At 49.8% G+C, this 17,598-nt stretch overlaps 1 protein-coding gene across 2 annotated transcripts in view; it reads right to left on the reverse strand.

The window, feature by feature from the left end:
* The window catches only part of KLHL29 (kelch like family member 29), a 180,068-nt gene that overhangs the window by 82,166 nt on the left and 80,304 nt on the right, over positions 1–17,598 (reverse strand). The window lies entirely within an intron of this gene.

Raw genomic sequence — 17,598 nt, forward strand, 5'->3', positions numbered from 1 at the left:
TTCGCCCATCCTCCCACTCCATCCCGCGTGGTGACCACCAGTTTAGTGAATCTGCCTTTTAAACGGGACTTTCTCCCTCGTGTATGCGTCCCGTTCGTTCTTAGCCTCCTTTACACACGCACGCTCTCATGTGGCGTGAGCCCTCCGAGCACACCAGTGACCACAAACGTCCTCACCTGCTGCTGTGGACTGAATGTTTGTGTCCTCCCAGAACTCTTACATTGAAACCCTAGCCCCATGTGATGGTATTAGGAGGTGGGGCCGTTGGGGAGTGATTGGGTCCCGAAGGTGGGGCCCTCCTGGAAGGGATCAGGGAGAAGACACGAGAGAGTTTCCTTCCTCCCTCGCCTCTGCGCACATGAGGACACAAGGAGACGCGGCAGCTGGCCACCCTGAAGAGGGGTCTCACCGGAACCCGATCGTGCTGGCACTTGATCCCAGCCTTCCAGCCTCCAGAACTGTGAGAAACATATTTCTGTTGTTTCTAAGCCTCCTGGGTTATGGCATTTTGTACGGCAGCCCGAGCTAAGATACACATGCACCCTCCCACGTGTTTGCATCCAGGGTACAAAGAGACACCAGTCGGCATGCACGGATGCCCATATCTCCCCCTTTGCCCCAACACGTGCTTACCCCTGGTTCTCCAGCCCCCAGACTCTGATGAGCCTCTAGCCTCGGGGGATGTGCAGTGTCTGTCCCTATTCCAGGGTCCTGGATACGGCGTGATGCGTTTAACCACCACAGAGTGACATCATTCTGGGCTCATTTTGAGCGTCAGGCAGAAGCAGGCTGTGGAAGCCCCAGGATGAAGGGGAGGAGGGCATATTTCACCCCCTCCTCGCCCCCTCCCAGAGCCTGTTACTCACAAATGTAGATCAGGCAGCTTGTCTGGTAAGCACTCCCCAAATGGAGAGGGCTGACTCTCTGCTGCTCAGTATTTTGGCAGCTCCTTCTATTTTAAAACATATTAATGCCCCCGCTTGTTCTCCTGGGGGGCTCAGCATTTTCAAATGCTTTTCAGTCTGCCCGCTTCCCGTCCTGGAGGAGTCTTTCCTGTTAGTGCCCGGGCCCAGCGCGCTCCTCCCCACACAGATGCTCCAGATGCGGCCTCTCCCAAGCTTCCCAGGAGGGAGGGATGCAGGCTGGGAGTCGGGAGGCCTGGGCTCTGAGCGACCTGGACAGGACCCTTCTCCCAGAGCTCTGGGTTTCATTTGAAGAATGGGCAGTTGGAAAATAGCAGCGTGTCTTAGCCTGGAGGATCTTTTCTGTTCACTCCCCTGGGGAGCACCCCTGGTGCACTGAGGGAGACCTGAGGCTCTCAGTCAGAGTGCTGGTGCCCCTGCTGCTGCTGCTGCGGGGTGGAAACTGAGAGCTATGCCCTGGGTGCTTCCAAGACCAGTCCCCTTCACAGGCAAACACTGGTTCTTCTCCACCAGGGCACTGGGGCTCGGAGCACTCTGGCCCTCCTCCAAGGCGGTCCCTGCAGTGGGTCTGTGCCCCGGAGCTGCTGAGCTGAGCACCATTGAAGACAACATCCCACCAGCTCCCTGGATGCTGGTCCCACGGTGGTGACCCGGAGTCTCATACAGTTTGCCCACGTGGTGGTTCTCAGCACACGTGGCATATGTTGGCCTCTACACAGCCATCTCTGTGGGCTTGGCCTCTCTCTTTAAGTGTTGGTATTTCTCAGGGCTCTACCATTGTTCTTCTCATGACTTCCTCCCCTATACCTGGATGGGATCCTGCTCATGCTCCTGGACTTACTGTCTGATGGCTAAATCTTTGCCACTTTTAAATTCCTGACCCCACATTCTTAAATGCCTTCTGGACATCTCCAGTAGCATGTTCCACCTGCACCTCAAACCCAGTGTGTCCTCCACGGGATTCCCAACCTCCTCCTCCCCAGCCCGGATCTGCTCCCTCCGTCTACGCTCAGTGCCGGAGCTGGCCCACCACGCCCTGTTACCAAGGGGGTCAGGGACTCAGCTCTAACAGCCCGCTCATCCCCACACATCAGCTTTGCTGACGCTCTCTCCATATTCCTCTAGCAGCCCTGACCACTCTGCCCACTTCCATCCGCCTTCCGCCTGGCCTCCCTCTCACCTGTGGGGTCCACCCTATTCTGATCTCCGTGTTGCAGCCGAGTAGTTTTCTAAAATGTAAATAGGACCACATCACTCTTCCTTCTAAAACCCTCCAGTCCCATCATCTAAAGGGTCGAGTCCAAACTCCCTGATGTGGTTCCCAAAGCCACCTGGCCTCTGGGTGCCATTGCTCACCATCCCACCTGGCACTTCATTCTCCCCAGTATTCCCTCCCAGGCTGCCACTTCTTATCTCCATGGCTTGGCCCAAGCCTTCCCCTCCGCACGTCCACTGGGCTCTCCTTCACCAAGGCTCACTCCATCTTATCCTTGAAGACTCAGCTCGGGTACCATCTCCTCCAAGAAGCCTTCCCTCAACAGCCCCCGGCCCCGGCAGGGCCACATGCATCGCCTCTGGTTTTCCAACACACCCCACAGAGATGGAGCCCCGTGTGTGCTACTGGATTGTAATTCCTGTTTGCTCCTCTGTCCCCCACTAGACCATGAGTGCCTTGAAGCGAGACCGTGCCTTATCTCCAGGATTGGGTCCGCGTGTAGTTGGGGCTGAGTGAAAGTCTGAGGCCTGAATTAAGCCTTAATAGGGAAGCTTCTCCGTGATGCTCTGAGAGGGTGGGGCAGGGCGCTCTGCACTTAACACAGTTGCTGGCTTCATCGAGGGGCCAGACATGCCTCCATCCCCCTCTTCCTGCTCCGATTCCAGGGTGAAGCGAGTTTTGAGTCCTTTCTAATCAAGCTGTCAATAGGGAGCCCTGACACGAGGCACTGACTTTTCGCCAAAGGGGAGGCGGCTTCCCCTCTGCGTTCTGCGTCCTGGCGGTCGGTTCATATTTTTAGACCGCAGTCTCTTCTGTCGTCACAGACCATGGCTCGCTTCTGGGCCACTGGGACCTGGTTTTCTAAAATCAGTGTCAGGGCTCCTGTCACAGGGCGGCTCAGACTTCAAGAGGGGCCACAGCCGAGGCCTGCGTGAGTGGACCTAATTCCGTAATCCATTTCTCCCCATCCCCCCGTCACTTTGAGGCCCCAGACCTCTCTGAGAGCACCCACCACACTCAAAACATCCCACTGGTCCAGGCCAGGACCAGGCACTTACACATAGGGGAAGTGGGCCCTGGCTCCCGGGCAGCCCTGGAGAGGCCCCCAGGTGTCACATGTTAGGCTCAGAGCCTCACCTGCCGCGGGGACAATCACAGACCTGGGTATTGTAAAGCATTTCATGCACATTTTCCTTTGCCTTCTGGCAGGGGGTTAGCAGAGGGGCAGTCCTCAAGTCTGGGGACCAAGGAGCAGGGGCTCTGGCTGGAATCTGCCCCCTGCAATCGAGAGGCTGTCCTCCCCTGGCCGAGGAGCTGCAGCTGCTGGATGTGTGTCTGCCCGCTCCGTCTCCCAGCAGCCACAAGTTAGGTCCAGGAACAGGGAGCAGGCAAGAGGCTAGAAAGCAGAGACCCATGGACAGCAGGTGTGGCCGAACTACCGTATCTATGTGGTTGTGTGGTGCTTATGTGCCCTGGCAAATGTTCACGTCCACCTGGAGGGTGCCTGTGATGGTTAATTTTCCGTGTCAACTTGGCTGGGCCATGGTGCCCAGATATGTGGTCATACATTATTCTGGATGTTTCAGGGAGGGTGTTTCGGGTGAGATTAACATGTAAATCGGTGGACTTTGAATAAACAGATGGCCCTCCCTAATGTGGGTGGGCTTCATCTGATCAGTTGAAGGCCTAAATAGAACAAAACACCGACCCTCCCTAAGCGAGAGGGAATTCTGCTAGCAGACGGCATTTGGCCTTGAACTACGACTCTTCCCTGGGTCTCCAGCCTGATGGCCCACCCTGCAGATTTTGGACTTGCCGGCCTTCATAATCACACGAGCCAGTTCCTTAAAGTAAATACTCTCTCTCTCTATACATCCTATTGGTTCTGTTTCTCTGGAGAACTCTGACTAATAAAGCTCCTTTATCGAAATTGCACCTTTATTGCATAAGGACTAGTGGGCACCCTGGGAGGGAGAGCCACCACTCGTATGGGGTACGTGCTGCATGTCCAGTGAAAGCCTGGGCATGCCCTGGCCTGAGGGGTCCCAGGTCCCGGTGGGAGGGCCTGTGATGTTCTTATAGCGAAGAATCACTGCCCCATCCCAGGCTGTGACTTCCCGAGGTGGGCAGCCTAGCAGGTCCCCCAAACTTTCAAGAACTGCAAACCTGGTCATGCGACTCCTGCTTCGACCTCCTCAGGGGCTTGCCACTGTCCTCAGGACAAAGCTCGAGCCCTGCCCTGCAGCCCACGAGTCCCTCCAGGACCAGGCCCCCATCTGGTCACCAGCCTCATGCCTCACCACGCTCCTCACACACTCTTGCACCCTCCTCCTCCGTCCCCACCTGTTCTTTTCCTGTCTCTCTGCCTTTGTATTTACAGCCCTCCCGGGAGTGCTCTGCCACCACCTCTTTGCCTGCCTAACTGGAACTTAAACTCCAGCACAGGCGTTACCTCCTCCAGGAAGCCTTCCCTGACCACTCTCTGTGCCCAAGTCTGGGCTGTATCTTCCTTCTCTGGGCTGGGATGGGGCTCGGGGCTGATCTTGATCTTGGGACTCCTTACAGGGTAATTGCTTCCTGCAGGCTGTGAGTTCCTGGAGGGCCTGGGCTGGGACATAGTCGGCATGATAAGTGTTGAATAAATGAATGAGAGTACAAATGAAATAGTCACTTCATACGGCTTCTTGGGTTTTCCCCAAGAAATGCTTTAAAACTCTCCAGTGGGTCACTCAGACTCATTTTGCACCATTTTCATAGACGGGATGCTGTTATTTGCTGAGACCCTAAAGTCATGTGTTGTCTTGTGGGTTTTGATATATCTGGTGAAAAGTGCTGATGATCTAAATAGGAAAATGATAAAATTTTATTGAGCATTAACTCTATTATAAAGCACAGAGCTAAATTCTTTACTACATAATCTACTCCTCATAACAAGGTTCACAGGTGAGCCTCAGAGAGGTTTCTTAACCTGCTCAAAGTTACACAGCTGACAAAGTGAGACATGAAGCTGGATCTCATTAGGAAACCTGTGTGCTTAACTGCTGGACCAGAAAGCCTAGGATTACTTTTATTTTTGATAACAGTGCCTAGGTGGGCTATAGAATCTGTACCAACTGGAGCCCCCACCCCATGTGGACTCCGTAAGTGAACCCCCCAGACCACAGCTGCCCGTTGGTGTGGATGCCAGACGATACTCAGCCTCTGAGGCAGGAATCTCAGCTCCTCTCAGTTCCCAGTCTTGGGTCTGTGCCCTGTGGCCCCTCCCTGCCCCTCCCACCAGCTCCAGGGTCCATTGCCTGGGCAAAAACAGAGGCTGAGCTGGTAAAAAGGGGTCAGGACCTCTGGTGGCTGAGGGCCACCTGGAGAGATGCAGTTTTCAAGGGCCAGGACAGCTGCCAGAGGCGGCCAGAGGGTTTTCTGTTTTTCTACCAAAGCAGTCCTGAGGGTGTAGGGGGGACTCTTGCATGGATGGGGTTTCAATCCCAGTGAAAGGGTGTCTACAGCACTCAGATCCTGTTTGGTTTTACTTCCAGGAGCTCAGGGCGACCCCGAGGCCAGGCCCGCCACGGGAAGCCCAGCCAGGCTGGCAGTGGGGGGCTTGGAGTCCTGGGTCTCCAAAGGACCTCTGCCTGGGTCCTTCGCTTTTCCAACGGGCACTCTGGGTGGGAGGAGCCCGTGGGTGCCAGGTGAGAGAGGCCAGGGCTATGCCCTTGCCCTCCTCCGCATACCACCCTCTCCTCATTTCCATTCAAGCAGTTCACAGCCTCCGATTTTCTCAGCAGAGAGGTGTGGCCAGAGAGCCACTGGCCTCATTCTGAACACTTTGGGGATTCAGGGACCCTTTTTTCTCATAGAGGACACAGTGGATCTGGTCAGGTTATGGATTCAGGAAAGATTTTAATATTTCAGTCCCTGCCTTATTAATGCCACCTGTACTAGTCAGGGTTCCCCAGAGAAACAGAAGCAATAGAAGACATGTATACGTACAGAGGAAAGACTCATTATAAGGAATGGGCTCATGCGATCATGGAAGCTGAGAAGTCCCAAGGTCTGCAGTCGGCAAGCTGGAGACCCAAGAGAACCAATGGTGTACATTTTAGTCCAAAAGCTGGCAGACTCGAAGGCCAAGAAGGGCTGATGTTTTACTCTGAGTCTGAAGGCAAGACGAAATCAATGTCCCAGCTCAACTGGTCAGGCAGGAGGAGTTCCCTATCATCCGTGGGAGAGTCAGTCTTTCTGCGGTATTTAGAGCTTCAACTGATTAGAGAAGGCCCACCTACATTAGGGAGGGTAATCTGCTTTACTCATTTCACAGATTCAAATGTTATTCTCATAGACCACCCAGAATAACATTTGGCCAAATATCTTGGCCCCTCATTGGCCCAGTCAAGTTGACACATAAAATTAACCATCAAAACATGCACTACAACTTCCACAATTGTATCACCTCTTATTGCTATTTTTATATGAATTTGTCCTCTGGGTAGGGAGAGTCTGGGCAGGAAAAAAAAAAAAAAAAGCCAAAACAACAGGAATTCTAAGCAGGCCTTGAGAATTCCTTCCATGATGACGGAATTTTCCTCTGGCTCTCCCTTCTCAGCAAACGCTGCCCGCTCCCAGGAGAGGTGGGAAGTCTGCCTTTTCTCCACCCCCAGCAAATGAAAGAAACAACGTCGCACTCCGACCACATGTGCTCCCACGTCTCAGGATTTGCTCCACCTAGCTGGCCTCCTAACTATTCAGACTATAACGGGCAGTGTCTTCTGTGCTGCCAACACCCTTGGGTACCTCTGCTGGCCTGGCCTTCCCAAGCTGCTGCTTTATGCATTACCCACAACATCAAAAATGTTCCACTGGCGGTTTCAAGATTCCTAAAAAATAGATTCAAAACATCTTTAATACTCTCTGAAGAAACAATGTATCACAGGAAAAGCTGTAACCTTTAGTATTGCTGATATTATCCAGACTGAGGGCTGATTAGGAAGGTAACCACAGCCAATTCTTATTCTGTGTGGCTGCTGCTGGAGGTGCATTGTAGTCCGTGCACCCACTGTTCGTACTCCCAAGAAAGGACGCTGCTGAATTTCCAAGTGTCTGCCTAATGCCCTTTTATGTAACCAGAAAAAGAGACACAGCACTTGAAGGTGATATTTTCCAAGAAACAGCCTCCCCCTATTAATACAACATCCCTGAAAATAATCCTGACCGTTTCTACAGCAATAACGAGTCCTGCATGGAATGCATTTTCCTTCCTTTTTTTCCCATCACAGAGCTGTGAGCACGGAGCTGCGGCTGAGTCTGGCCAAGGCCAGTTGGACAGAGGGAACGCTAAACGAATTGTTATGTATGCGAGCTTCACAATGACCAAAAGCCAGCCAGAGACTCTCTTCCCCCAAAAGGACGGGGACAGGTGTGGGGTGGGCGTCAGGTCCACGGAGGCCTCTGGACCGAGTGGCTCCCGCGAGGGTCCACGGCACGTGGAGCTGCCTTGCCCGAGAAGGATGCAGCCGGGAAATTAGATACTTGAATTTTCCAGGTTGTTTACCTTCGTTTCTTTCTGAAGGTTAATGTTATGGGCAATCAAAGCAAGCTGAGAGGAGGAGGCGAAGGCAGAAAAATGGAAGCCCTTCAGATCAGTGAAAGGTTTCGTTTACCTTTGGTAAATAAAAGTGTGTTCATATTTTCACAAGGATATTTCTATTTCACCAGCTTACAGTTCAAACTGGGCTAGGCAAACACACTGCCGTGGGCTAATCCAGGGAGGAAGCTCAGAAATGGGAAACAGAAACCAAATGTAGGATCCCCCCGTGGTCCTCCCTTAGCACTGGGAGTCAGAGCAGCTTCTGGCTGTAGCTGGTGCCCAGGGAAGCTCCAGGCTAGCCTTCCGGCTGCCTGTCCTGGTCTGGGGGGTCCTCCATTGTGAGCGACCCTGGGAACAGCACCAGAGCCGCCCACACTCAGTGCAAACCACGGAACCCTCTCTCACGCGCTCTGTGTCCTTGGACAGGTCGCTGGACTTCTCTGAACCTGTTTCCTGATCTGTAAAAAGGGGACAGTATCAATCTTACAGTTCACGGGGTGGGCAAGAATGATGGATGTCAGATCCACAGCCCAGGGCCTGGCCCGGATTTGGCCTCTTCAAAATGATAGCTGCTATTATTCTCATTATTCCAGAAAATGTCTTTGTGAATTGTTCGCTGGGTGATTGAAACTATGTTTCTTTTTAATAAAATCTTGATTTACAAAAGGCCTGAAGGCACCTCAATTTTCTTTATTCAGCGGAATAGGGAGTGTCGTGAGGACAATATTTAGAAAGTTGGCAGATCTTTCACTCTTATCTTTCATTGCCATATTTTGTTTCTCGTCCTTTCATCTTTCGCTCTTTCCTTCAGCTTAAGAAAGGTTGGTTTGGGTAAAATGAGAGTTACGAGGCCTCCACACCCTCCATAGCCTTCCGGTCACAGAACTGAAGAATGCAACGAACACAGGCTGGGTGTGAGCTTTCCGTGGGGCTCAATGGAAGAATAGGAGTTGTGTCAGAAAAGAAAGGCCGACTGCTCCCTGGGGCTCCCTGGGGCAGAGGGTCAGCGGGGGAGCTGCAGTGGGACTGCAGGGGGGTGTAGCCTCGTGGACATGCTGCCACTGGGGGCGTGGCAGGAGCAGGCCTGGCTCAGTGGACAGGAGCAGAGAGGGCCACACTCCCTGCTGGAACCCACAGGCCCAGGGAGGTCATTCACATGAGCCTTGAGGGGACTGACCCTGGGATCCCTCATGGGGAGGAATCGAGGTCACCAGAGGCCACTGTGAGCTTGGTTCCCAAAAGAGAAGCAGAGGTGGGAACGTTTGCTGACGGGACAGAAACGAGCAGTGGCTTATGCTGAACAAGGGGGACGGTAACATTGCTCTGCTAAGGGCCAGTGCAGCCGAACGAGACTGATGTGGCCACTTCATTTTAATCCCAAACCCTCAGTGCCAGCCGCGTCCACGCAGTGACCCCGACGGGTGTGTAATCATCTGGCTGCACATGCGGAGCGTGCCAGTGCCTGTGGGTGTGAAGCCACCTAGACTGGAATAATGGGTTTTCTCTGAGGATCTGGGGAGCCGGGGCAGGAAGCTCAAATGAGGTGCAGCGTCAGCAACGTTCCTTCTTGCCTGGTGTATTGTACAGAAGCTTGGCGGCTGCCCCGGGGCACATGCCCGCCCGCTGTTAGATGAAGCCTGGTTCCACAGAGCCTGGGACCTCCTCCCTGGCACCATGCCCATTCCAACAAGGTAACTTTCAGAGCAGAAGGCGGTAGAGAAAGGCCCCTGGGCACATGGACTCCTGGCCTTGGGCCACGGATGTGGCCTTCTCTGAGAGTGCATTGACCTCAGCTCTGCCAGCTCCTGACGGCTCCAAGATCAAAGGCAGGGTTAGGGGAAGGTGTAGGCGTCTTCCCCAAGCACCGACCATCAGGATGCTGAAACATTAGCTGCAAACACGAAGCACCAAGAAAAATACTTGGACTTTTCTGCTAATTTTATTAAGGCATAACAGGATTTCAAACCACGCTAGATTTTGAATAAAGCCACCCAATGTCAGAGATGCTACGCAAAGCCCACAGGCGTGGAAGAGCCAGGATTGATGTTCCGGCGGCCACCTGTACCCAGAGTGGTTTCCAAAGCACCAGATACCCCTCTCCACTCGGTGCCCTGGGCTGTGGTGAAAGGAGCATGCCCTGGGGGTCAGGAGACCTCGGTGGGCATGCCTCCAGCAGCTTCCCCCGAGGACCCCGACTGATTATGTTTCTGAGTCTTGGTCTTTCCAACTATAAAATGGGATAATAATACCAGCCTCATTCAGTAATTGATTCACCAAATATTTATTAAGGTCCTGCCACAGGCCAGCACTGTTCTAGGTAGCTGGGAAATAAAAATGGAAAACAAACAAACAAAGGCTGACAAGGACCCCATCCCATCCTCATGGTCTAGTGGGGTTGAGAGACAGAAATAAAGGCAAGACGACTTGATGTACAATGAGCTGTCGGGTGGTGATGAGTGCTCTCAAGAAAAACGAAGCAGGCTCTGGCTTTCAGAGTAATGGACACAGTGCTGCATGTGCTCAGTTTTGTCCCTCCAGGTCCACTCCCCCTTCTCCACCCTGCTCTGTGGCCTGGGAGGGTGACCTCTGAGGAGGGCATCCCTGGGATCCCCTGCCCTCTGACTCCCGGGTGCGTCCGGCCAGTGGAAGCCTCCGCAGGAGGTGGGAGGGCGGGCAGAGGTATTTACCCTGGCTTACTCCTTTGGGCTGAGGTTGGCTGCCTGTCTCCACTGCAGGCCACAGCTCCCAGCATAGCCCCCTCCTACCGCTACGGCTCTCCCTCTGGGTTCTGATAAGCACATTCTCCTCCCTTGCCTCTTCAGGCCAAAGGTGGTACTGGCTTCCTGCTGTTGCTTGCCCTGGGGTGCTTCATCATCCCTAATCAGAAGCATACCTCTGTGAGCAGACCCTTCATAAGCAGCCTCCGATTGGCCCCTTTGCATGTGCCATCTGTTTCTTGCCAAGACCCTGTTAGGAGAGGGAGCAACTTCAGATAGGGTGGTCACAGGAGGCCTTCCTCATGAATTGCCATTTGGGCTGAGCACTGGGTCTTCCTTTGCAGACACCTGGACTCAGGACAGTGTTCAAGTGCTGGGTGCATCGCCAACATGTGAGAAGGACAGTAAGGAAGCCAAGGAGGCTAAGGCACAATGAGCAAGACTAGGGTGATAGATGAAAGTGGAAGAGTAGTCAGGGATCAAATCTTGTAGTCAAGGAAAGGACTCTGGATTGTTTTCTGAGTGGGATAGGGAACCACTGGAAGGTTTTGAGCAGGATAATGACATGATGAGATTTATATTTTAAAAGAATCACTCTGGCTGCTGTGTGGAGAAGTGACTATGAGTGGAAAGCGTGGAATCAGGAAAACCAGTTAGGCGGCAATACCAATAGCCTAGCTAGAGAGAAGGTGGCATGGACAAGATGGCAGCCTCGACAAGATGGTGGGCTGGACAAGATGGCGGCGTGGACAAAATGGCAGCAGTGGAGGAGGTGAGAAGTAGTTGGATTTTGGATCTGTATTGAAAGTAGAACCAATTAGATTTCCTGGGATGTGGGAGTTCACAATGACTCTATAGTTTCTGGCTTGAGAATCAGGGACGGAGAGTTCTTGTGAGGCACAGATAGAGGAATGTCAGTGAGCACATCGTGAGCTATAAAATGCTGGCCAGTGCTAACAGATTGAAATGAAAGTGTTCAACACTGGGGCTAGAACCTCTCTTAACCTCAGAAGCCTGAACACTTCTCTTCTTCCTTGGGAGGAAGACTCTGCCGTGGGAGATGGGAACAGAGGCCACCAGAGAGCCTCAGTCTGGTTAGAAAGACAGAGGGCAGTAGGATACCTTGAATGACATGTGAGAAACTGAGCAGTGTGGACCACACATCCCCAACGACTAGAGCTGGTAGAGGAGGCCCCATGGGGAGGGGGAATCTGAGCTGGGCCTGGAGGGCTGGATGGAGAAAGGAGAGGGGGCTTCTCCTCTTGCCTTCCCTGGACTGGAGGCTGACTGGACTCTTGTCCCCTTGGCATGACCAGGGTGATGGCAAGACTTGGAGAGGAGGATTAGGCCAGGTGCCTGAGTCTGCCCTGGGAAGGGCTATAGAGCTGCCACCGGGGGCAGAAGGTGGTATTGTCCAGAGGCAACTGGAAGTGCCTGTGGGAAGCTCTGAGGGTCCCTGACTTGTTCTCTGGGTGGGAGGAAGAGTGGTGACCACTGCAGGTGGCTGCTCTGGAAGCTGGGCCACCAGTAGAACTTGGTTTTAGTTCAAATGGAGGAGAAAGTGAGCATCTGTGAGGAGGCTGAGTTTACGAAGAGTAAAAGTCCCAGAAACAGTTTTCTCATCTGTCAAATGGGATAATAATGCCTACCTCCAGGCCCGTGAGGACGAGAGAAGCACCTGCCATCCTGATGCACTGCAGATGTGCAGTGTGTGTTCCATAAACACCAGGTTTAGTGCCTTCCCTAAAAAGGTGGCTGAACGAGACATGGAGGAAGGGCTGAGCTGTGAAAGGGGGTGCAAGATTCAGAGGTGATGGGAGATTGGGGGCTAAGCAGACGTGGATAGAAGTAACCTGATGTTTTGAGTGGAATTTTGGAGGAAACTTGCTTTGATGGAGGCAGAGCTGGCCTGAGTCTGTAAGGAGCAGTGGGCCCTGATTCCTGTCAGCAATGTCCAGGGCCCAGGCACCACTCACTTGTGGGGAACGGTACAGCCCACGTCTTCTCTCCCCCTGGTTCACTCCACTCCAGCCATATGGGCTCCTTGCTGTTTCATGAACAGACCAGCCTGCCGTGTTTTCCCCTTAGGTATCTGTGTCACTTACTCTCCTAGCTCCTTCAGGTCTCTGCTCAAGTGTCACCCTCAATGAGGTCTTTCCTGACCCTATTATTTAAAATTGCACACCCAACACTCCTTATTTATTTTTCTCCATTGCAGTTATAAATATTATGTCTATGATCCAAAAGAAAGTGTATTGTCTAGTTTTGAGTACAATATTCTATATCTGTCCATTAAGTCCTGTTTCATAATTGCATTCTCTAATCTTCTATACCCTTACTTTCTTTTTTTTTTGGTCTGCTTGTTCTGTCTGTTAGAGAATGTGTTAAAAATCTCCCAACTGTGGTTGTGAATTTTTTCTGTTTTTTTCCTTGTAGTTCTATCAATTTTTGCTTTATACATTTTGAGACTATGTTCTTAGGTGCATGCAACTACTATATCTTCCTGGGGAACTGAGTTTAAAAAAAAATTATGAGATGTCCTTTAACTCTAGTATTGCTTTTTGTCTTAAACTCTACTTAGTCTGATACTGAGGTGGCTACACTGCTTTTTGCATGGTATATCTTTTTTTTCCTCACCTTTTTACTTTCAATCTTTCTGTATCTTTTATCCTCTTATGTTTTTTTAATAAACAATATATAGTCGAAATTTCCGAGTTCAATTTGAAAAGCTTTATCATTTAGTTGAAACATATATGTTTGATGTAATTATGATGTATTTAGGTTTAAACTTATCATTTTACTAAATGCTTTCTATTGGTCTCCCTTGTTCTACATTCTCCTTTTTCTTTTTTCCCTCACTTCTTTTTGGACTAAATATTTTGCATTATTTCATTGTAATATCCATAGTTGTTACAACCTGCATCCTTGACTCACTGAAGTCTAATATTAATCGATAGTTATACTCTCTTCCTTGTTAGCTCAAGGGGCTTAAAACTATTTAACTCCATTACGCCCCTACCTCATTTCTATGCCATTTTTGCATCTATTTTAGTTCTCTCTCTCTATTAAGCTCCATGTGAGAGTATTTTTTATTGTTTTATAAGCCAATATTTATTTAGATTTTTACATTTTTTTGTTGCTTTTCATTCCTTCCTGAAACTCCAAGCTTTCATCTTGAATTAATTTCCTTCTGCCTGAAGAGCATACTTCAGTATTTCTTTTAGTGTGGGTTTTTTTTTTTTTAAGATTTTATTTTTTCCTTTTTCTCCCCAAAGCCCCCCAGTACATAGTTGTATATTTCTCATTGTGGGTTCTTCTAGTTGTGGTATGTGGGACGCCGCCTCAGTGTGGTTTGATGAGCAGTGCCATGTCCGCACCCAGGATTCGAACCAATGAAACACTGGGACGCCTGCAGCGGAGTGCGTGAACTTAACCACTCAGCCACGGGGCCAGCCCCTAGTGTGGGTTTTTTGGTGACAAATTATCTCAGCTTTTGTTTGTCTGAGATAGCATATTTTTTTAATCTCACCTTTGTTCTTGAAGGGTAATTTCACTGGGTATACAATTCTAAGCTGGCAGTTTCTTTCAGCACTTTAAAGACATTCCATTGTCTTTTGACTTCCAGTGTTCCTGTTGAGAAGTCAGTTATATGTTTAATTATTGTACCTTTGAAAGTAATCTTTTTTCCCTGCTTTTTGGATTTTTCTTTGCCTTTACTTTTCAGCAGTTTTGTTATGAGTGCCTCAGTGTGGATTTCTTTTTATTTATCCTGTTTGGAGTTTATAGTGCTTCTTGAATCTGTGACTTGCTGTCTCCTAACAGTTGAGGAATGTTGTCACCCATTATCTCTTGAAATATCACTTCTGACCCATTTTCTCTCTCCCTTCTCTCTGGAATTCCAGACATACATATGTTAGACCTTTTCACTCTAACTCCAATGTCTCTTACCTTCTTTTTTTGATATTTTTTTCTCTGTCTCTCTGTACTTAATGTTGAATATTTTTTCTAACTAATCTTTTAGTTCATAATTCTCTTTTTGGTTGCATCTGTTAAACTCATTATTGAGTTCTTAATTTTGGGTATTATTTACATTTGGTTCTTTTAAAAAAATGCACAGTTTCTGGTTCTCTGCCAAAAACCCCAATTTTGTCTTTTAATGCTGTGATCATAACAAAGTATAGTTAGTTCAAAGTTTGTCTGTGGTAACTCCAATATATCGGGAGCCCCCGTGGGTCTCTGTTTCTATTGTCTATTTTTTTGTTGTTTCTACTGATGTTTGTTCATGTTATCTCCTTGTGTCTTGTTATTTTTTAATTGAGTGCTAGATCCTGTCTTTGTGCATTAGTTTTCAAAAAAGTTTGAGGCCTAGGATGAGGTTATCTTCCTTCCAAGATTATTTGTTTGCTCCTGCTGGGCACTTGGGTGCACTAGCCATCTGAGATCACCTTAATTATATTTAAAGAATTGAGATGATTTGAAGCTGACAGGGCCCAGGGTCCAGCCCTTCAGAGTCCCAACCAAAAGCAAGTGGAGGAGTCCCTGGTCTCCAATGGGCCCTGGGCAGACTCTGGACTTCAATCTTGGTCCTCTAATCCCACAAGATTGTCACAGGTCTTGCTCAGCTCTCAGCTTCAGAACTGGCAAACAGTCCTAAGGGAAAACTGGCCCAAGACACTAGGCTTATCCCCATGGGCCTCTGTCCTTCCCAGACCCTGATCTGGTCATTCCTCACTATCTTGTTAACTCTCCAAGGACTTCAAGACAATAGTCAGTACTGGTTACCTGCTATTCTAGTTGTGTTCAGCAGGGTGGTCAGAATTTCCTAGTTGACGTTTTGAACATGGAACTCACTAGCACTTATTACCATCAAACCTATTCTATATTTTTGTTACTTATTTGCTTACTGTCTTTCCATTCCCTAGAAGGTAAGCTCCACGTGAGCAGTAAGTTTTGTCTGCTTTGTTTACTGCTTTACCCAGAGCACTTGAGCCTGCGTATGGCATAGATTAGGTGCTACACACAGAGGTGGTGAATGAATGTGTGAATCTATTATCTGACTTTATAGCCTCAAAGATTTACCCACCAAGCAGGGATTTGCATTTCTATTTTTGTCGAAGCAGATGAGGTCTAGAAAGTAAGGTGACTGGGGCTAGGTTTCTGCAGTGAGTTGAGACAGAGTCAGGACCCAGGGCTACTTTCCTCTCCTGGAACCAAGGACAAGTCTGGAGTGGTGACAAGGTGACAACTGATGAAAGTGAGACTTTCAGGATCAGACCCCACGCAAGTCTCACAGGACAAATGCAAACAGAAGGCCTTTGGGGAAGCAGGGAATTGAAGCGATGGCCATATTTTTAACTTGCCATTCCATGCAACTCATTCTGTGCCACAACTCCAAAAGCACCAATTTATGAACTTTATTCCAGCCAGAAAATGTCCATAAAACTGCTCAGAGAGTAGCAGATTCTCCACAAAAGTTCACTCAGGTGATGACAAGCTATGGAGACGGGAAATCCATTGGTTTTCCAAGCCACACCAGAACAAATACAGCGATTGGGTGCTGGGAGGGCAGTGAGTCAGGTTCAGAGTGTAGGCCAGGGAATGGGCCTAGCAGGCTCAGCGAGTGCAGAGTGAGGAGCTACCCCCACCCCCATGCCACGCCGACCCCTGGCCACTAACACCCAGCTGAAGAGCTTGTGTTTCCAAGCGTCGGGAGAATAGGCTGTGTAGGAAGGGCGAAGGCCAACCAGGGGATGAGGGCTGTCCGCTGCTTCTGGCACCATGTAAGCCCCGAGGGACTGTCTGTATTCGTCACGCCAGCACCCATCTGCTCAGCCCACCCTTCCTACCTGAGCGGCAGACCTCCCAACTCCGAGTCACTGGACGTAGTAGTCGGAACCGTGATCTCTGAAATCAAACAGGGATCGGGGTTCAGATCCAAACAGGAGTCTGGCTCACATTTGCCACTTAGATCAAAGGCATGGTCTTGGGCCAATTATTTAACTTCTTCGTGTCTCAGTTTCCTCACCTACAACATGGGGATAATAAACACCACCTCATAGGTTTTGTTTAAAGGTTATACCAAATAAACGCAAAAAGCACTTACTACAAGGTCTGGCCCATAGTAGGAGCCCATTAAATACTGTTCTTGTTATTATTATCACCCGTCCTGAATGTCTCGAATGCCCCCACTTCTCTTTTCCTTCCTGCTATGATCAACCTCTAGGCCACCATCATCATGAATTTCTGCATCTGGCGCCGCGCTGATGTCCTTACTTCCCGTCTCATCACCCCCCACACAATGCAGCCTGAGTGAGCATTCTGATGTGCACGCTGATCACTATTCCCACACACCCTCCAGCGGTCCCCACTGCCCTCAGAATGTGGTCCACACTGACCTCAAGAGCCCAGGTCTCACTGCCACCCTCTCAGTAAAAGGATGGAGCTGCTTCCAGTCCTCCAAAGCACGAGGCTCTTTTTCATCACTGGGTGCCTCCAGGGAACTCTCTCTCCCCTACTGGCCCACTTCCACCTGGAATCTCCAACTCATCCTGTAAGTCTCAGCTTAGACAAAATACCCACAGGGAAAGCTCCCCATAGCTCACAGTACCTACCAGAGCCATTGCTGGCCATGGCCATGTTACCTCTGCTGTGACAGACATACACTTGTCCGTAACCACCCCTAGAGCTCAAGAGTGGGGAGTGTCCTGGTTACCATCGCATCCCCATCATCTAGCACACTGCCTGGCATATACGAGACACTTCATACATATCTGTCAAACGAATGAGTGACTAAATGATTGATAGCAGGGGAACGGGGTAACAAAATCACAGACATAACAGAACCTTGTGATCCACCTCAACTCCCAGTCTAAGAATTTTCTGGGACCCGCTCTCATATGAACTGCTTCGTAATTATTCTACTCCTGTTCCTAGCACAAGGCTCGCTAAAAACCTGTAAATATTGTGTTTCCTAATTGTATATCTGCACCTTAATCACATAGTAGTTTTATTATTATTGTTATCATTATCATTATTATTAATGGCGACAAATAAAACAGAGCATAAAAGTAGTTCCAGAAAAAAGCAATTGCGTGATTTAGAATTTTTAATTAATATGAGTTGGGGTTTGTACTGAGCGCTCAGTGTGAGCACGGATAATCC

Source organism: Equus przewalskii, chromosome 14 (genome assembly GCF_037783145.1).
Source record: "Equus przewalskii isolate Varuska chromosome 14, EquPr2, whole genome shotgun sequence".
In the NCBI taxonomy this organism is placed as follows: Eukaryota; Metazoa; Chordata; class Mammalia; order Perissodactyla; family Equidae; genus Equus; species Equus przewalskii.